This window comes from Eptatretus burgeri, chromosome 5 (genome assembly GCF_056783735.1).
Source record: "Eptatretus burgeri isolate ZD-2024b chromosome 5, Ebu_testis_v1, whole genome shotgun sequence".
Taxonomy (NCBI): domain Eukaryota; kingdom Metazoa; phylum Chordata; class Myxini; order Myxiniformes; family Myxinidae; genus Eptatretus; species Eptatretus burgeri.
Window position 1 is genome coordinate 54,369,230 of NC_140965.1, and position 17,500 is coordinate 54,386,729.

General features: G+C 41.0%; 1 long non-coding RNA gene across 2 annotated transcripts in view; it reads left to right on the plus strand.

Annotated features, from left to right (window-relative positions):
* LOC147026456 (uncharacterized) overlaps nucleotides 1-17,500 on the plus strand; it is a 23,296-nt gene that overhangs the window by 4,734 nt on the left and 1,062 nt on the right. The window contains exons 4-5 of one of the 2 annotated variants that reach the window (XR_015057924.1): nucleotides 3,758-3,876; nucleotides 4,168-4,272. This is a non-coding gene — a long non-coding RNA (uncharacterized LOC147026456). The remainder of the gene's footprint in view (nucleotides 1-3,757; nucleotides 3,877-4,167; nucleotides 4,273-17,500) is intronic. The other variant, XR_015057925.1, reaches the window with a different exon arrangement.

Consider the following 17,500-nt stretch of genomic DNA (forward strand, 5'->3'; position numbering starts at 1 on the left):
CAGTCATCGTTTCTGTGCCTTCTTAAAATGGACACTCGAGGAGATGCTATTCAGGATCAATGGCTGAGTTTTGGGGGTTGTGTCGTCATCTTTTTTTTTTGTGAAAACTGTTCGAAGATGTTGGAAATGTGAGACATTATGTGATAACATTATAATTTGCATCGCATAATTGTAACAGGATGTCTCGAGCACTGGGTCATATCGCCAATGTGTCACCAATTCACTCTCATTAGCTGAAGATGTGTTGCAGATAATTTTTTTGTTGTTGAATTCATTTTTCTTGATTTAAACCCCATATTGTAACAATTTGATGGGTTGGCAGGATAACTTTGAGGAATGCACACTCACCTATGAGCTGCCAAGCCTGGGTTCAGATGCAAACCCAGCTATAAGCTGTCATCCTGGTGTTTCATTCACATGCTGGGTGAACTATCAATGTATGCTCCATCCTTCAGAGAGTTGTTAAGCTGGAGGAACCGTCTGCCAGCACTGGTCATTGGTGTATGTTCAAGATCCCTCTGTATCATTCACGACGAGTATGTGCATTATGAATGTTACTCTGAACAAAATGCCACCCAAATTACCTTCAGTCGACCATCAGGCCTGGCTAGCTGGTTCATGAAAAGACCATAGATGTCCCCTGACAAGCGCCACATCAATGGGGGAATAATTGGAGCCATTTTAGTAGTAGTTATCGTAGTAGTAGTAGTAGTAAATTTGTCTTATGCTGTTTTGTATGCAGCCTGTGCTGCTCGGTGTATCATTTCTAGAAGCGTGAGTGTGCCGCTGATGCAATGCCCCTTAGCTGTTACCAAGAAGCTGGTCTCCATTTTACCGATCTCAGAGGGATCAAAACACCTGGTGATAATTCAGTGGCACGACAGTGACTCAAACTCAAGACCCTAAGAGCTTAAGGTAGCCACCTTAACCGTTAAGCCAACACCAGGCTTAATTAGCCGTCCCTGTGCAGTGGGAGATGTGGTGTTGCAATCACTGTTGTGTGTGCGTGCGTGTGTGTGTGTGTGTGTGTGTGTGTGTGTGTGTGTGTGTGTGTGTGTGTGTGTGTGTGTGTGTGTCTGTGACCGCTGTTTCTCGACAACCGCTGATCCGATCTAATTGAAACTTGCCAGATATATTGATGGGGACCTGAGGATGTGCCTTTTCAAGGTTTGATATTAATCGGACAAGTGCTTCCCAAGTTATGGCCATTTATTTACCAACCAATGACAGGAACCGTTGCTGCGGCCATTTTTGATCAACCAATGACAGTAAGCATTACTGCGTAGCCGTGGTCGATGGGGAAGAGAAACTCAGCCGCGTTCGCCATTACGGGTTTTTTCTCTCTTCTCTTCTCTTCTCTTCTCTTCTCTTCTCTTCTCTTCTCTTCTCTTCTCTTCTCTTCTCTTCTCTTCTCTTCGTGTTTTTCCTTGCGAAAAGGCAAAATACGTTGGCTCATTGAATAATTGGTCATTAAAAGCCTCCGTATTCTTGCCCTGGACGAGGAAACAAAGAAGAAGCGCCGTTTCCTCAGCGATGTTGTTTGTGAAGAGGTGCTAACGAGATAAAGGTGTGTACATGGAGACGATTTTTATTATTATTTATTTATTGAAGAAAAATTGTTCCGAAAATAATTTATCAAAAAAGTGCACAAATTTTTTTTTTTCCAATTGTCAAAACGCTGTGGCCTTTGGAAGTGTGAAGGAATTCAGCTCCACTCAACATGCTTGCCAACGAAATACATCTCAATTTGGTGGTAAAAACGATTCACAACGACGGGTTTCCTTACTCATTGTTCTGCAGTCTGCATTCAACCCCTTCATTTGTCATCTCATTGACTTCATTTCATCTATCTATAATTCCAGCAATCTCTGTGTGTGTGTCTGTGTGTCTGTGTGTCTGTGTTTCTGTGTGTCTGTGACCGCTGTTTCCCGACAACCACTGGTCCAATCTAATTTAAACTTGCCAGCTATATTGCTGGGGACATGAGGATGTGCCTTTTCAAGATTTGATATTAATCGGACAAGTGATTCCCAAGTTATGGCCATTTATTTAGCAACCAATGACAGGACACGTGCTGCGTAGGCGTGGCCGATGCGCCATTTAGTTACCAATCACAGGACACATTGCTGCGTGGGTGTGGCTGCGTAGGCCGGTGCACGGCCGGCCGACGATGACGTCACGTGCCGTGCTGGTTACGATGGGGATCGATTGGTGCCTTAGTTACCATGGGGTAGGAGTGCCAATGGTAAATGGCAGCAATTGTCATGGCAAGCAAAGACGGAGATAAACTTGATTTTAATTAACTCTGTGTGTAAGTATCACAGCAGTTGTGACTTCAATCCAAGCGATAATTCGTGGAATGATGTGAACATTCCGTACGGGCACGCACTACTTTTGGATAGTGATGACTTACTGTATTCTAATAATTTCTCAATTTCTTATCCGCATTTATAGATAAGCACAATGCCCCAATCCAGTCGTCGTTTATGAGAGCGAAGGAATGGCCTATGTAGTTGTTTGAAAGTTTTTTTTTTTTTTGCATATACGGCCACGCACATATGGGCACGCAAGAGGAACGGCCTGTGTGGTTGTTGTTTCTGGCACGCGGTTTGAAAGTGTTTTTTTTTTTGTATGCATGGCCACGCATGTATGGGCATGCATGTATGGGCACGCACGTACGGCCATGCACGTATGGCCATGCACGTACGGCCACGCACGTACGGCCACGCACGTACGGCCACGCACGTACGGCCACGAGAGAGCGAAGGAATGGCCTGTGTGGTCGTTTCTGGCAAGCGGTTTTAAAGTATATATATATATATATATATATATATATATATATATATATATATATATATATATATATATGTATATATATGCCTGGTGTTGGCGCAGTGGTTCGGGCAGTGGCTTGGGATCCAAAAGGTCCTGAGTTCAATCCCCGTTGGGCCACTGAATTAATACATCAGGGGGTTGACTCAGCCTGTCATCCTTCCGAGGTCGGCAAAATGAGTACCAGTATACTGGGCCGGTGCATACCCCGGTTAAAATAGGTGTACCATATCCCTGTGTCGTAAGAGGCGACCAGGGTTGCGTCAGGAAGGGCATCCGGTGTAAAACATGTGCCAAATCACTATGCGGATCATACGGATGATCCGCTGTGGCGACCTCTAACGGGAGCAGCCGAAAGAAGAAGAAGAAGATTATATATATATATATATATATATATATATATATATATATATATATATATATATATATATATTTGCATGTACGGGCACGTGAAAGCGAAGGAACGACTTGTGTGGTTCTTGTTTCTGGCACGTGGTTTGAGTTTTTTTGCGGGGGGGGGGGGGGTGAGGGTTTGCACGTACGGCCACACATCTACGGGCATGCACTAGTCTACACAGATACAGATACTGGTGTCAATATAAAGTGCATCACAAGTGCAGAAATAGGTTTTTCCTGCACAAATAAGCAAGGTGACATGAGCTATGTCATTGATGTTCTCTGCTGGATGACGAGTTTCTAATTATAATATTGATTATATAAAGAAATGCAGTTCAGTAAAATACGAAATTGAAAAGAAGGCCCAAATAGTGGGTACACCCCATATCTTCTAAAAAGACACTGTGACATTGGCATTGCAAACTCAGACATTGTACATTTTGTTGAGCATCTTTGTGCTCTGTTTGTCTTGGGTTATAGAGGCAATGGTCTCCCTTCACGAACTTCATCGACTTTTCATCTCCTTCAGAACTGATCAGAGAAGAATGTCGTGGCAAGGTTCCCGATACTCTTTGTGTTGAAGATTGGCATCAGCGGCAGCAATTCACCATCCGGTGGCATTGCTGATACCATTTCATTCGGTACAAGGTGCGACCGGAATAATCGTATCCGTATCCGTATCCGTTTGCATTATCTGACAACCATTGATATTTGCATGCTTTATGTCAACATAGACATAGAAAACCATTGATCACAATTTTTAACGTATCAGTATCCATGTTTATGTGAACACAGCTTTATGTACAATGAGGCAAAGTTATGATTATTATTATTATTATCTATATATAATAGGCAAACGCTGTCTATCTGTCTGTCCCACCCTGCAACATGGAAACGCTCCTTGGAGAGAAAACATTATGAAATAAAACTTTTCATCAGCAGGGACTGGCAGGCTTGTCACGATAGAAGGGACAATGGACGGTGCAAAGTACAGGAGAATCCTTGACAAAAACCTGCTTGAGTCAGCCATGAATCTGAAACTGGGTAAGAGATTCACATTTCAGCAGGACGATGATCCGAAGCACAAAGCGAACACCACACTGGATGGAGTGACTGAATAAAAATACAATAGATGTTTTTAAGTGACCCAGTCAAAGTCTTGACTTGAACCCAATTGAACATTTATGGCGAGACTTGAAGGTTGCATGCTCCCAAATTGAGCGGCTATCCTGCGAGCGCTTTACTGCATCTTCCCTTTTTTTTGGCTCTGGTTTGCAGCGCTGCTTGTTCGTTGTTGACCCCTGTTTTAGTCATCACTTTATATCACTCTGCATAATAAAAGTTCTAAGAAGTTGACAAATATCAAAGAAACTCCTAGTGGGAATAAATGATTGTGAAAACACAAAATGAACTTTTCCATTAGCTCCTGTTAACTTTAAGAGGGCAACGCTTGGCAATTTCTTGCTTGAGTGGTTGCCTCTCTCAAGTGAATATATTTTTATTTCGTCATCGATTTTCTGATTGCCAAGAACCTCTCCTGAGAATGAGCTCTCAGATTAGTCAAGAAAGACTTATGATCAAATGACTGCATTAGCTGTGGTCACAAAACTCCATCAACATTCCGTAAGAGATGGCTTCGTATTATATACGTTAAATGGAGTAATTTTTTTTCATCCACCAAATTAAGAAAATGGTGGGGCTTCCTCCAACTACTAATCCCACCCACTCATGTCCCTGACCTAATATTCCAGTCCATTTCTTTTTTTCCCTAACCTCACGATCTTTAACACCAACCTCCTTCCTCTTTTCACACTCTTTTCTCTTAAACTTCCCCCACCCTCGTTGTTTGTATTCTCCATTTGCGGGTTTGAAAAGGTGGGTTGGAGTTCCCCCAGGACTCGACGTATCCACCTCCGTTTCGATAAAGGATCGCATTTCAAGGACCAAGTTGTGAAGTTTTCTTGTTCTCATATTTTTGTTCCGAGGGTTATTTTCTAGATCGTCACTGAACCTCGGACAGTCTGCAATTGTAGTTTATTTGTCGTAATTTTCCTCTGGATTTTTTTTTCTAAATCTCAGTGAGGTTCCTCTTTATTATTCCTATTGCTCCAACTTTCACTGGCACATGTCAGCACTCTTCAGCTTCCAGGTTCTTTTGACTTCATTTTTCAGATCCTGGTACTTCATCATTTTTTTAGTATCCACATTATTTATACCAAAGGAGCTGCATACTGACACCTCGATTAGCAATGTCATTTTTCCTTTTTTTGTTTCTCAGTAATATGTCCAGTAACAATGCTTTGTTTTCTGTTCATGCTTGATGGGATGGTCAGGTCGTACGTGAGCACTATACGTCCTTGTTTTCAATGATAACTTTTGGTTTGTGCTTCCATGATTTTTCTGAGACTGGGATATTAAAGTGTTTGCACATGTGCCAATTGATTACTCGACACACCTTGTTGTGCCTGTGGTGGAAAATAACTCAATTTCCACAATGGTTCAGCATACAAAAGAGAATATTTAATACAAATACGTACGTGCACATACGGGAGAAAATATATCAATGAAATTCTCAAAAAAAACAAAAAAAAACACACTAATGCAAGCCCTATATATGAAACAGGGACGAGTGGGGGAGATGATTGAACAAGCAAGATAAAACAGAAATCGCTTTTAATCTGTGAAAGAGTAACTATTCCCACAGTTTGAAATCAAAATAACTGCTTTCTGGTACTGAGAAAGGAGTGAAAACATTCTAAACAATGAAGGCAAGGCCCAATTACAGCCAATCAGCAAAGAGCACAACAGCCCTTTCGAGGTTCCCCAGGGTTTGGAGGTACAGAGAGTTACACCGTTCAAGGGAATGAATCATTATTTCAGAACTTTCTCACCGTTTATAAAGAACAACATTACATTGACTAGCGCTACTCACACAAACACGGCAGCCCCCACAATGTGTCTACACAAAAAGCCATGCATTATATTCTTTAAATTTGTGAACTAAATAAATATCTAAAGTTACGTTTAATCATGCACTAATTAATATACTTAAGTCTTCCTGGAACTTATGCAACATTTCCAGGTTGTTACATAGTTTTAATCAAAAATGACAAATATATATATATATATATATATATATATATATATATATATATATATATATATATATATATATATATATATATATCACAAATCAATATCAATTGAAGGCAGATGGATGCTTTACAGAAAGCAAATGCACCAGAATACGTGGATAATCATATTTACAAGGGAATCCTCTCAACTGCAGCATTTTACCAAAGTTCATATTTTACCAAAATATTTTTTATGAGGAAGGAACAATGTCTTTATTCATTCACACTTTGGGCTGACCACACCAATTACAAATGCTTGAAGAGGAAATCTTTGACATTGCTGGGATCTTCGACATGCCTTTGTGTGTAAAGTTGTTCTGACTGACACGAGTTCTTTTTTACATCCCGATAGGAAGTGGCTCGTGCTTTCTGTTTCTATCCTGCAAAGTCTACACTTGTCTGATTGACTCAGTCCTGCCATCTTTCCTTAAGACATTTGTATGGTGACCTTGGTCTTGGGCATTTATTATGATTTGTTCTCCATCTCAGTTGAGCTAACCTCTTCTTAGCGACTTCATTGAGCCTTTTTTGTCTATTCCCAATCTGTCCAGCTCTTTTTTTTTTCTCTCTATTCCTGCTCTTTTGTCGTTCTCCCAGTTGTTGTTGTACATTTGTTGACACTTTGTTTTGTGCTTTTCCTTTGTCTTCTTTGCAATCATTGGCACTGTATTTATTCGTTGCTGTTTTCAATTTCATGCGCAGCATCTTCTATTCTTCTCTTTGTATTTGTGTGCAAATTGGATTTGGTGTTTTTACGCCTATTTACACCTATTGAGTTTTTTACGTACTCGGATAATTCTAGTCATCGTTCTGTGCATTGTGTACTCATTCTACTCTAGTCTTGGCAGGTACATTCTTGGAATGCATTTGTTTTTGTAGAACATTTTGTTGATAGTGAGGACTTTCCTTGTTTTGATGTCTCGTTTATTGTATATGGCCAGATTATTATTTGCAGCTGCACTGGAATACTGGTACTAGTAGTTGGTTTATGGTTTTGATTTTGTTTCTTGGCTAGAATTATGTTTTCAGAATCAGCCTCGTTCTACGTAGGTATTCCTTAGTACTTGTTTTATCCATTTGTTTGTGATATATTTGATGACCCCCTTCTACTATGAAGTATTTGTATGATGCTTCATTTTCCAGCTTCTGTATTGTTGTCTTTAGGTCAATGTTGGGTTGTACATGTGTCCTTGCTCTGAAGTTATTTAGGTTACTCAGTAGGTCCAGGGCCAAACAAAACAGGAGGGGTGAAAAGCTGCTGCCTTGGAAGATTATATGTCATATCTTCATCCCTGGTATTTTGATCTTTCTCTCTGAGTCCTGTAATATCAACATGGTATTTCAAAGCTCCACTGCGTTCTCAATCAGTTTTATTATCTGGGGATAAAGTACACTAGCATGCATTTTATCATCCATTAATACAGTTTGACATGATCAAAAGCTTTTTTGTAGTCTATCCAGGTTGTGGACAACTTGGTTCTTCTTGTTTTACAGTTTTCGAGCATGGCCTCTCTCTCTCTCTCTCTCTCTCTCTCTCTCTCTCTCTCTCTCTCTCTCTCTCTCTCTCTCTCTCTCTCTCTCTCTCTCTCTCTCTCTCTCTCTCTCTCTGCATCTCTCTCTGTAGTTTTTTCAGTAGTTGGTGGTCTATTGTTCTGCAGCATCCTTTTTGTATCCCTTCTGCTCTGCCTCTAGACGTCCTTGTGTTGTGTGGTATTCAATAATTTGCGATGATTCCTGTTACAAGTTCATATGTTGTTGAGAGACATTTTATTGGCCTGTATTTGTGAGGTCGTTGGACTTCTTCAGGATTTGGGATGAGGAAGGTGTTACCTTCTGTAAGCCACTCATCCATTACGTTTTCCTCTTTGATATGTTCGCTAAATACTCGAGTGTAGTGATAGTGGAGAGAATCTAGTTGCTTTCGAGAGAAACTTGGGATCCTATCTAGGCTTAAACCTTTTGAAGTGTGGCATTTTTGCATGTTGTTTTTTTATTTTTTTATTTTCCTTGGTATTTATCACTGGGGCATATCCTTTCTATGTTGCTTTTTCTTTTCCAAGTTTCAGATCCATTCCACCTCGTTATTGTGTTATTTTCGCTCTTCATGAGTTCCTTTCCAGAATATTTGTTGTTCGCCTTTTTTTTTGGGGGGGGGGGGTTGGGGAGGGGGAAGACAATTGACACATTGTGCTTCTGTTTACCTAGTTCTCGGTCGTATTTATTCAGGTTATTTTCAATTGGGTTTTGTTGTTTATAGGTGTTGGTTTTGTCTTAGATTTTTTTTTCCCTGCTTTCATTTCTATTTATGTTTTTGTTTTCAATGCACACTGACTCGAGGTCCTTCTCTTCGATTTTGTATTTGTTTTTTATTTTTTGGATATCCTCTTTAGTTTTGGGCTTTGGTTTCCTCAAGTCACTTTGCCTCTCCAAATCACTGTCTAGTTTTTGGGCATTACGTCTCTCTGAAAGGACCGTCTGGAACCCCCCCTCCCCCATTTACTTTCTCAACAATCCTCTTGAAGAAGTCCTTTCATTCAAGCTTCTGGGTCTCATTATCTGCCAAGATCTTTCCTGGGATAGCCACATTTCCAACTTGGCCTCCAAAGCTAGTCGCCGACTCGGAATCCTCCATCGTGAAAAGTCCTTCCTTGGCACAACTGAGCTCTTGACCGCATACAAATGTTTCGTCTGCAGCCAGATAGAGTCCTGCACTCCCCTCTGGGCAGGTGCTCCTGCTTCTCACCTTTCTCAGCTTCACACTGTGGAAACCAAGGCATTTAGGATCATTGGTATCTCCCGTGTTGAGGCTGAGTCTTTGGGTCTTTCACTTTCTCACCGCAGGTAGATCGGTGGTCTTTGTCTTCTACCGTCTCCTCTCCAGCCTGTCCCCCCTGCCTGTCTGCGATATGCTGTCCCCCCCCGCCCCATATTTCTGCAGGGTGCTCAAGGTCCACCAGCAACCCCCTTCTGGTAAAACTACCAAAATCAAGAATCACAGCTCACCTTCACTCTTTCATTCCTCTTTTTCCCCACCTTTGGAACAAACTCCCACACTCTCTTCAATCCCACTCTTCCCTACAGGTCTTTGAAACAGCTGTTCACCACCATCTCTTATCTTCCCCCATCTAAAATCACGATCTTTTCTACCCCCACTAATCCACCACAAACCCACCTCCTTCAAATTCCCTGCTTTCCTTCTTGAAAGTCCATGTAGTGTCCATCTTGTTTATTCTGTGTACCCCGCCCCATCCCTCTCCCTTCCATTGATCTCTTCATGTTTTTGTTACCCACTTTTTTTTCCTTTCCTCTCCTGCCCCTCTTGTCTCCTGCTCCCCTCCCCTATATTGTACGTTCTGTGTGTTAGCTCTCATACGAGCCTCGACAGTTTACACAAAAAAAGTCTATTTTCTATTTGTGGGACCTGCCCTCTTTTTCTTGTGGTGTTGCTTGCCTGTTATTTTTTTCTTGGATGAAGAGATCTGCTGCAAAACAGTATTGATTTATTTCAAGGCAGATGATCTCCAACACTCTTGATCCTTCCAAAATTTGTCCATGTGGTTGTTTTTCAATTTTCTCTTTCTCACTTTACCATACTTCCACCCCCTTCCCCCTTCACCAGCCACCCCTCACTTGCATATACATCATCTGTATTCTTTATACAGCATTTCTCATCTCAGGTGGTAGAAAGAGGCTTCAATTTAGCGTGAAGTGTTTTGATGGGATGCACCCATCCATTCTGCCCTCAGGGTAGTGTTTACATTACTGTTTCATCTTCAGGTAGAGCCTCACAGCCTTTCCATCACCTGTGCCAACCAAAGGTGAATATTCCTCTTTCAAGTGATCGCACTGACATGTTTATAAATAAATTACAATCTGGTGTAGACCATTACTAGATTAACATGAGTGTGAGCAGTGTGTCATCCACATCCAATGAAGCAATCCTTTGTTTTGTCTTCAAGTTGAAACAAATCACATGTTGATTATTTCAGTCATTTGTATGAAATGTGTGTTGTATTCATAAAGCTGCCTTTACGAGTCTTTTGAAGTCCTCATGAGATGATAAGAGATGGATTGATTAGTGGGTTTAGTGCCATAAAAAAAATCCCCAATTGTTTGTCAAAGCCGACGGGCCTTCTTTGTCTTCATTGTCTCCTACTCTTTCCATCTGCTCAGGGATGACTGTGTTTTTTTATCAGAACAATGTTGGAATAATCAGACCCTGCAGCGGTTTTGAGAGGGTAAGATAATACAGAGGAACATGAGGGAATTGTTAGGCGAGGCTGGAATACTGAAGAAAGTACATGAATGAAGGAATGAGGACAACTTTTAAAACATCTCCTCCTCTCTGGCATTGTGCAAACCGACAAAGCAGATCTTGTTCCTCAGTACTTAGCCCCTTCCAGGATCGGTCATACCGCTTATCTGGTTTGTTGTTCCTATCTAAACACTTGATTACAGGTATGAGGAAGAGGTGGATACCTGGGGAGCGGAGGGAGGGGGAGGGTGAGTGCACCCATCCACGAATACGTGCTTCTGGCTGGTTGTCAATCATCAGTTTGTACATTTTGTACTTCCCCAAGAGTCTCCACAGTGCATAATGTGTTTATATGTCTATACCTTTACTTAGGACTGGCAGGATAGATTTGAGGTGTATACACTCACCTCTGAGCTGTCTAGCCTGGGTTAGAATAAAAACCCAACTATAAACTGTCACCCGATGTTTCGCTTGCAGGGTGATACATCAATGTGTGCACTGTCAATCGGAAAGCCATTAACCTGGGCATCTCTCGCGTGTGGCTCGCATTAGTGGGTTTGAGTGGACGTTAAATATCCCACGGTGTCCTTCTCAAAGAGTAGGTTAGTTAGTCAAACAAATTGCAAATTCCTGCCTTGACTGATTGCTGAAAAGGTAATGGCAAACACCGAGATTAACCATAACCTTGAGGAACTGATTCAGCAGCACCGTCACTCTGTAAAGAGGGTGTGTGGTATCTGTTGATGATGAGACAGTATTTTATTGGATCCTCATGGAGGATCTCTAAGTCTTACTCACATTGTTGTTCTTGTGGACTTTTTTGTTTCGCAGCCTACAGTTTTCATCGAAACTTCCTGAAACTTGGCGTATATATGTAAAATTACCTTGCGCAGACAGTAATGATCTCCGATTTTGAAAATTCCTCCTAGAAAAAAAGTTATCACGTCCAAATATCTCCGCTAATGGAAATCGCCTAAAAAATTATCTCCGAAACTAGGCAAGCTTTTTGAATTCTGTTTGCGGGAATCGAACATGGCATTAGCAGAGATGAATTGCCGCACATATGATACATCACTATGCCATCATATCAAATATTATGACGTCATTCCTATTTTTGACATTTTTTGTTTCACAACCCAGAGTTTTCATCGGATCTTCGTGAAACTTGCCATGTATATGCAGAAAGCCCACGCGCAGGCAGTAACCATCTCCGATTTTGGAAATTCTTCCGAGAAAAAAAGTTAACGTCATAATATCGCCGCTAATGGAAATCGCCTATACCATTATCTCCAAAACTAGTTTGTTTCACAGCTTACCATTTTCATCGAAACTTCCTGAAACTTGGCAGAGATATGTAAAAATACACTGCACAGACAGTAACCATCTCCGATTTTGAAAATTCCTCCGAGAAAAAAAGTTGTGACGTCAAAATATCTCCGCTAATGGAAATCGCCTAAAAAATTATCTCCGAAACGAGGAAAGCTTTTTGAATTCTGTTTGCGGGAATCGAACAGGGTATTAGCAGAGATGAATTACCATACATATGATACATCACTATGATGTCATATCAATTTTTATGACATCATTCCTATTTTTTGACATTTTTTGTTTCACAACCCAGAGTTTTCATCGGATCTTCGTGAAACTTGCCATGTATATGCAGAAAGCCCACGCGCAGACAGTAACCATCTCCGATTTTGGAAATTCTTCCTAGAAAAAAAAGTTGACGTCATAATATTTCCGCTAATGGAAATCGCCTATACCATTATCTCCGAAACTCGGCAAGCTGTTTGAATTTTGTTTGCGGGAATCAAGCCGGGCATTAGCACAGATAATTTATCGCAAACCTGATACGTCACAATGATGTCATATTCGTTTTTATGACGTCATCATTAAGAGGACGAGGATCTTGGCTCATTCGAGCTTTTTTCTCTTAAGTTTTGTTCTTGACCCTTCCCTTTTATACCAGGGTCAAAACTTTCTCTTCAAGGTCCAAAACGTGACTTCTATTCCAACAGCATCATCAAAATTACCCACCACTGTGAAGGCGTTTGACACGAGCAAGAGCCTACACAGGAGAGGACGAACATTTTGCCTGGTTTCGCTGGCGCGCACTCTTCTTTCATGGTTTGGGGAAATAAATATAATTATTTCTTACTCTTTTTTTTTTATCTCATGCAATGCTTCTCTCCTGTTGCTTGTTCCTTTAATTGTTGTACGTACTTGTATTTATGTCTCTTTCTATGTGTTGGTGTATCAGGCTCTTGGGCGTCGATCGGTGGGAAATGAGGAAACATGCCCCCCACATTTTTTGGAAGAGGGGAGACAGCATGATTGTCCCACTCCCCCCTCCCGCCACCAACCCCGCCCCCCGCCCCCTCCCCCACACACACACAAACACGTTTTTGGTTGAAAAATAAAAATTGTAGATACTCACAAAAGGATGACAAAGTAGTTTTCCATGCAATTGATTTTTAAACACATTTTTTGAAAAGTTTCAATGAGCGATTAATTATTTTGTGAGTGGAATATTAATAGATTCTGTGCTTTTGGGAACATTGTTTACCTTAATGACATACGGCTCATGCACAATTCATTATATTCTGCCCCAACCATTCCACATCACTTGCCGCTCCAGAGCACGTATGGACCAGCACTTGAGAGCACTAGAAGACAACACTTGAGAGCTTGTCTACTATCGTCGCCGTCACCGTCACCATCATCACCGTCACCATCATCACCGTCACCATCATCACCATCATCATCACCATCATCACCATCACCATCACCACCATCATCATCATCATCATCATCATCATCATCATCTACGCAATTTTATGTCTGTCTTTGGTCAATGCATTTTGTCGTGAGTCATCCAATCTAACTTGTAAGACAAAGGTTGGAGCTACTTAATTTGCCCCCTATCCCTGGGGTTCTGAAAATGGTGGGGAGTGGAGGGGCTATGATGTAAATTCTCCAAGTAAATGTGTACCATGTCGCGCTGCTCTGGTGGGAGAGCATATTCTTCAGTGTTCTACAAAATAAAGTTGACCCCTCCCCTCTCTCCCCAAATCATTTTCCAGAAAAGGTAGAGCAAGCAACAATAAAGTGCTCAGAATCCTAAATTTTCCTGGGCCCGCCTAAGGACCCCAGAACCCCACACTGTATTAGATTTGTGGAGTCCGCTTGTATCCTCCCCCCCCCACCTCCCCTACACTTTTCAATAGCGATTGATGGCTTTGATCCAGCTGAACTATGAATTGGATTGCTTTGTTTGTATTATAACTTTATAAACTAAAGAGTTCATCGAACACCTTGACCCATGCAGTCTTGAGAAAAAAGGACATGGGTGGGATCTGTGAACAGCAAATTTGATTGGTCGAGATGATGTAAAATGCCATAATATTTTGTCCAAGTACTGATTTACGAAAGGTTTTTGAAAGTGCCAATAAGGCGATTTGTGTTCTCCAGTGTGCAAGTATATTATTCAATTTAAATAAAAAAGATTTCAAAGGTTGTAGAAAAAATAAATTGGGGACGTTTACCACCGTTGATGCAGCATCTTATACACCACCTTATTTAACAAGTTACATTAGTTATTTGTGCACGTTTTCTGTGTCCTTTATGACGTCATTTAAAACAGTAAGTTTTAAAATAATTTTCAATCTTATTTGACTGCTAAACTACAGGTTCGTTTTCCGATTTGTGTTCAACATATAACATTCATTTGAATGTTCCAAACATTCAATCATTCATACTGACATTTGTGTCGACAGCCAGCCAAACAGACAGAAAGACAAACTGAACCAAATGCTCAACTCCCCTTTTTTGCGTCATGTACATTGGTTAACCACAATGGCACTTGGGCGAGTGCGTTTCTCTGCCAGGCTGACAGCTTACCCTTTTGTATCCCACTGAAAGGCCAGATCTGCATCCGGACCTTAACCAAAATCGAATTGGCTTGGTCTTGTCCAGGGTGTCACTTACCCAAATCATGCACCAAGTTTTGTCATAACCCGTCCTCAATTTTTTGAAATATCGTGCTACATATCTTTTTTCACCCGATCATTCAATTGTGAAGAATCACTTTAAAAATTCTAGTATCTGGATCTTCGTCTTTACCAAAATCTAATCAATTACTCCTTGTCTCACACTCTCTCTCTCTCTCACACACACACACACACACACACACACACACACACACACACACACACACACACACACACACACACACACACACACACACACACACACACACACACACACACACACCCTGCTCACCAAGTTTCGTCCAAATCCGTCCCCAACTTTTTGAGATATTCTGCTCACAAACTAATAGACGGGTGAAAACATTACCTAGGTCCAGCTTCGGTGGAGGAGGTAATAACATTTTTGGTCTTCAACATTTGTGAACATAAATTTGAAAGAAAAAACATTTCCTTACCTAAACACCTTGTAGTGGGGCAACTTAACATAACAATTGTGCATTTTGTGAGGAAAGCACCAAATTTGGCACACTAGTAGCCTATCATATTATGAACAGATTTGGATATTGGGCCATCTCAAATTCAGCCGCTGATGGCTGTGGCAGCCATTTTCCACTGCCATCAAAAATTTTAAGATGGCCCAATATCCAAATCTGTTCATAATATGATAGGCTACTAGTGTGCCAAATTTGGTGCTTTCCTCACAAAATGCACAATTGTTATGCTATATTTAGCTAAGTTGCCCCACTATCGTGGGAAAAATTCAATAAAGATCATGCAATAGCACTGAGTTTGTCGAACGTGTAAAGGTAATCACAATTGAAAAAAAGAGCATGAGTCCTTCCGTCCACAATGGATGGTAAAATGATTGAAATCAAACATCTCAGATGGGTATTGAATGGCCAACGGCTATCCAGACCGTTTGTATCCAAAAACCAGGATGGTGTCCATTCTGCTGTCCTGTTGGTGTCCATTCTGCTGAAAAACGCATTTGCACTTAATTTGTCGATACCCTTCATTATCTTAACCATTTTTTATCAGATCCCTTAATAATTGCTTCCTTTCCCATATATAAAGTTATGTTTCCTTCAGCCGCTCCTCATAGCTCCCCGATGGGACAATGTCAACATTTTGCCGACAACACCGAACCGGGTCAGGAGGGGGATGTTGTAGTCACGGCACAATCTGGAGACGCAATGAGCTCTGTGGCTGTGACTTTATGGCAGGTTTATACACCACTCAAGCATACACTACATGGCCAAAAGTATGCTGGCACCCCTTCTAATTAGTGGATTCGGCTGTTTCAGCCACACACATTGCTGACAGGTGTATAAAATCAAGCATCAGCCTCAGTTTCAGATGCATGGCTGACTCGAGCAGGTTTTCATCAAAGATTCTCCTTGACTGCACTGTCAATTGTGCCTTCTATCTTTACAAGCTTGCCATTCCCTGCTGATGAAAAGCAGCCCCATAGCATGATGCTGCCGCCACCATGCTTGACAGCAAGGATGGTGTTGGCTGGATGATGTACAGTGTGAAGCTTGTGCCAGATGTAACGCTTTGAATTTAAACCAAAAAGTTCATTTTTTTGTCTCTGACCACAAAACATTTTTCCACATACCTGCAAGATCATTAAGATGCTTTTTCACAAACTCCATATGAGCTTTTATATGCGTCTTTTTTAGGATTGGCTTCTTTCTTGCCACCTGTTCATTGAGGCCACATTTGTGAAGGGATTGGGATATTGTTGATTGATGCATACTGAGCCTCATCTGGGACATAGAGGCTTGCAGATCTTTGAGATATTGTTGGATTTACAGTGACATTCTGAACCAGTTTCCTCCTTGCCCCGCTGCTGAGTTTGGATGGTTGACTTAATCTGGGTAGAGTCTGGGTGGTATGATACATCTTCCACTTCTCAATGACAGATTTCACCGAACTTTAAAGGATAATGAATGACTTTGAAATCTTCTCATAACTCTCCTGAATGGTGCTTCTCCACCACTTAATGTCTGACTTCTTTGGAAAGATCCTTGGTCTTCACATTTGCCTTGTTGGTTGACCAAGTAAATTTCACCTTAAAACTTCGATAAAGGGGAAGCTTAATTTTTAAGTTAAACCACTGAATACATACAGGTCGAACCTATTACACTGATTTTGTAACCTTTCAAACAAATTTGCTCCTGAAGTGATTTAGGGTTAATTATGCAAATGGTTACAATACTTATACAACTGAGCTGTCATCTAATTTCCTCTGTTAATCTAACTTATTCACATTTTATGTGTATTTTCTTGCTTTATCACTTTGGAGTAGTTTGTGAAGACTTTATATCAAGTGTGTATTGAAAGCATCATGAAATAAGCTCAAGTGGCATCACAATGTGAAAAACTTTGGATCGTGGTGAATACTTTTGCAGGATGCTTTGAGTACACAATATTACTGCCAACCTGTCGGTGTATTAAAATGTGTGAATCAATTTTTTACAATAAGTGTCATAGAATTGCAACACAAATGCATCATTTAGCTTTGCAATCAACCATATATCTCACTACTACTTTGACGAAATTGTTCAGAATGTCGGTGATAGCTCACCCACTCATCACGAAAGACATCCACCAACTAATTCTAGTGGACCTGACACCCAGTTAAATGTCCAGTCAAGTGACAGCACATCTTGTGATGCACTACCTTACCTACAAAAGCACCAATCGGACAGTTTCTCGTCGAGTGGGAAATCAAACACAAACTAAATAACTGAAAGGCAAGTGCGCCACCTCTGCAGCATCGTATCGGACAGACGCTTCATAAAATGTTATTTTCATCGGCACCAATAATACTTGCACAGCACCAAAAGCGTATTAACTATCTGGATCACAATGATAGAATGATATAAACA